The sequence below is a fragment of the Tasmannia lanceolata genome, unplaced genomic scaffold, assembly GCF_043159265.1.
Source record: "Tasmannia lanceolata isolate RefF3 unplaced genomic scaffold, GAP_Taslan_0.1 ptg000179l, whole genome shotgun sequence".
NCBI classification, from domain to species: domain Eukaryota; kingdom Viridiplantae; phylum Streptophyta; class Magnoliopsida; order Canellales; family Winteraceae; genus Tasmannia; species Tasmannia lanceolata.
The window spans coordinates 17501-22048 of record NW_027518855.1 but is presented as its reverse complement, the minus strand read 5'-3'; positions in this window follow the sequence as shown (position 1 = coordinate 22048).

The window sequence follows — 4548 nt, the reverse complement described above, 5'->3', positions numbered from 1 at the left end:
GTTCAGAAGGAATTGCACATATAGAGATTAAAAAAAAAATCGACCTAATTCAGGTCATAATCTATATTGGATTCCCAAATTTGTTAATAGAGGGTCGAACGCGAGGAATCGAAGAATTACGGATCAATGTACAAAAAGGGTTTCGTTCTGTGAACCGGAGACTTAACATTGCTATCACAAGAGTTGCAAAACCTTATGGACAACCTAATATTCTTGCAGAATATATAGCTCTACAATTAAAGAATAGAGTTTCGTTTCGAAAGGCAATGAAAAAAGCTATTGAATTAACTGAACAAGCTGATACAAAAGGAATTCAAGTGCAAATTGCAGGGCGTATCGACGGAAAAGAAATTGCACGTGTCGAATGGATCAGAGAAGGTAGGGTTCCCCTACAAACCATTCGAGCTAAAATTGATCATTGTTCCTATACAGTTCGAACTATCTATGGGGTATTAGGCATCAAAATTTGGATATTTGTAGATGAGCAATAATGGGTCTTTCCTTCCCATTCTATACTGCGATAGAACAAAAAATGACAAACTCTTTCATTCATTCTTTTTCCCTTCAATCAAAAATGAACAATTCTAATTAGAATTATTAATTATTTCTAATTATTAATTATAATTATATAGGGTTGAATAAAAATTCGATTGATCATTTGGTAGAATTGCTATGCTTAGTGTGTGACTCGTTGGTTTTTTCTTTAGAGTTGGATTCAAAAAAAAAAAAAACAATGGACCAGCCCATAACTAATAACTAGAGAACTAATAACCAGCTCATTGCTTCGTATTATCGAGATCCAAGAAAGCAGTCACTATATGATGTGTTGATCATATAGTTGTAGCAACTGAAATCGTTTTTTTTTTTTTCATAAAGGAAAAAAAAATCTGATTATGGTTTGTAAAGCGAAAATAGAGGGATATGGGTAAAAGGAGGGGTGAGAGAAAGAAAGGAGGAGAATATCAATCAATGCTATATGATTCCAATATGTATGGTCTATGAATCATCTCATAAAAGGCAGCGTGATAAAGCATCAATACGGATTCGTTTATAAGTAGATGAATCCGGTTCATAGGAAAAATGAAAATAATAAAGAGCCTCGAGTCAATAGAGACTGAGGAGATTGACTCGGGAACAAATGAAATTGGGAGCTCCACTGTAGAGTTCAGACCTAACCATTAATGGAGAAGCTATGGGAACGACGGAACCTGTGACTGCACAAGATTCTATTAAAAACGAATCCTAATGATTCATTGGGTGGGATGGCGAAACCAACCAAGAACCCTTTTATTTATTCTGAAAGGTCATGGGTTGACCCTACGAATGAAGCAGATTTTAAAGAGTCAATATTCGCCCGCGAACCTTTCCTTATTGGATTGCAAAATTTTGGGCGATTCCATTCAGTAAAGGCCAAAAGAAGGATTCGTTATAAAAAGAAAGGCATTCATTATCCATAAATAGAAATATACGTCCTATAAATTATAAATCGAAATAGAAAGATACGTCTAGCTGCTGTATATACAAGATATACAGATTCCTACATGATGGATTAACTATCAAGAAATCCCATGATTCAGTGTATTATTCATTAAATACATGTGTATTTGTAATATTATTGAATCGTTTCATTCGCGAGGAGCTGGATGAGACGAAACTCTCATGTCCGGTTCTGCAGTAGAGATGGGGTTGAGAAACAACCATCAACTATAACCCCAAAAGAACCAGATTCCGTAAACAACATAGAGGAAGAATGAAGGGAATATCTTATCGAGGCAATCGTATTTGTTTCGGTAGATACGCTCTTCAGGCACTTGAACCCGCTTGGATCACATCTAGACAAATAGAAGCAGGGCGACGAGCAATGACACGATATGCGCGTCGTGGTGGAAAAATCTGGGTACGTATATTTCCCGACAAACCCGTTACAGTCAGACCCACAGAAACACGTATGGGTTCGGGTAAGGGATCCCCCGAATATTGGGTATCCGTCGTTAAACCGGGTCGAATACTTTATGAAATGGGCGGAGTCTCAGAAACTGTAGCCAGAGCAGCTATTTCAATAGCTGCGTGCAAAATGCCTATACGAACTCAATTCGTTATTGTGGGATAGGGATGTGAAACCAAAAGAAAGGAGTATTTTTGATGAAAAATACAATTGCAGATTTATTTATTTCTGGACAGACAATATTTCTTTCTTTTTTCCTTCGCCCTTTGCATTGAAATAAGAGATTCAAAAAAAAAAAAATGATATGATTCAACCTCAGACCCATTTGAATGTAGCGGACAACAGCGGGGCTCGAGAATTGATGTGTATTCGAATAATCGGAGCTAGTAATCGCCGATATGCTCATATCGGTGATGTTATTGTTGCTGTAATCAAAGAAGCAGTACCCAATATGCCTCTCGAAAGATCAGAAGTGATCAGAGCTGTAATTGTACGTACATGTAAAGAACTCAAACGTGACAACGGTATGATAATACGATATGATGACAATGCAGCGGTTGTCATTGATCAAGAAGGAAATCCAAAAGGAACTCGAGTTTTTGGCGCGATCGCTCGGGAATTGAGACAGTTGAATTTCACTAAAATAGTCTCATTAGCTCCTGAGGTATTATAAAGACTAGTAGATGAGACCATTATATAGTAGGGTATCTGAAGTAGATCAAATCCATTAGTAGATTGTGTCTTATGCATATACCTTTAATAATTCATAAAAAAAAAAATTGAAAGTGAAAATGAAAATCAAGAAAAAAAAAAAACAGAACATGTTGATTATATCAAAATGGGGAAGCCCTAATAATTATAGTTCGTCATGAGTAAGGACACTATTGCCGATATAATAACTTCTATAAGAAATGCTGACATGGATAAAAAAAGAACAGCTCGAATAGCATCTACTAATATAACCGAAAACATTATTAAAATACTTCTACGAGAAGGTTTTATTGAAAATGTTAGGAAACATCGAGAAAACAAGAAATATTTCTTGGTTTTAACCCTGCGACATAGAAGGAATCAGAAAGGAACATATAGAAATATTTTAAAGTGTATCAGCCGACCCGGTCTACGAATCTATTCCAACTATAAACGAATTCCTAGGATTTTAGGTGGAATAGGTATTGTAATTCTTTCTACTTCTCGAGGTATAATGACAGATCGAGAAGCTCGACTAAAAAGAATTGGAGGAGAAATTTTATGTTATATATGGTGATCCTTCTGAATATCCGAATTTGATCCGTAACTTTCGATTTGTGAAAAAGAGAGAAAAGGCAGGTTGTCTAATATCACTCCTCCTCCATTAGTTGATACTTCAAGGGGGTTACCTGAAATGAAAGAACAAAAATTGATTCATGAAGGTTTAATTACTGAATCACTTCCAAATGGTATGTTCCGGGTTCGTTTAGATAATGAAGATCTGATTCTAGGTTATGTTTCGGGGAGGATCCGACGTAGTTTTATACGGATACTACCAGGAGATAGAGTCAAAATCGAAGTAAGTCGTTATGATTCAACCAAGGGACGTATAATTTATAGACTTCGCAACAAAGGTTCGAACGATTAGGTGACTTTTTAAACATTTCTTCCATGGGGATACAATTCGAGGTTCAAAATTTCAAGAGACTTATTTTCTTCAAAAGAGTAGATTCGGAATTAAGGAATGACAAATATGAAAATAAGGGCTTCTGTTCGTAAAATTTGCGAAAAATGTCGACTGATCCGTAGGCGAGGACGAATTATAGTAATTTGTTTCAATCCGAGACATAAACAGAGACAAGGGTAATCTTTCTAAAAAGGGCCTTTCTAAAGTAAGGGACCCGTTGTACAAATAAAGGATCTGTTTTGACATGAAATGGATATCCGTATATCTCTGACTCATATTTATGAGATGCTAAAATATGACAAAACCTATACCAAGAATTGGTTCGCGTAGGAATGGGCGTATTAGTTCACGTAAGAATGGACGTAGAATACCAAAAGGAGTTATTCATGTTCAAGCGAGTTTCAACAATACCATTGTAACTGTTACGGATATGCGAGGTCGGGTGGTTTCTTGGTCCTCCGCTGGTACTTGTGGATTCAGAGGCACAAGAAGAGGGACACCATTTGCTGCTCAAACCGCAGCAGGAAATGCTATTCGTACAGTAGTGGATCAGGGTATGCAACGAGCAGAAGTCATGATAAAGGGTCCTGGTCTCGGAAGAGATGCAGCATTACGAGCCATTCGCAGAAGTGGTATACTATTAAGTTTCGTACGTGACGTAACCCCTATGCCACATAATGGATGTAGACCTCCTAAAAAAAGGCGTGTGTAGAAATAAGAATTGAACTGATTTCAAGAGAAATAAATGATTCAATGATCTGATCAATAATATTAGTATGGTTCGAGAGGAAGTAGCAGTATCCACTCGGACACTACAGTGGAAGTGTGTTGAATCAAGAACAGACAGTAAGCGCCTTTCCTATGGACGTTTCATTCTGTCCCCGCTTATGAAAGGTCAAGCAGATATGATAGGTATCGCTATGCGAAGGGCTTTACTTGGAGAAAT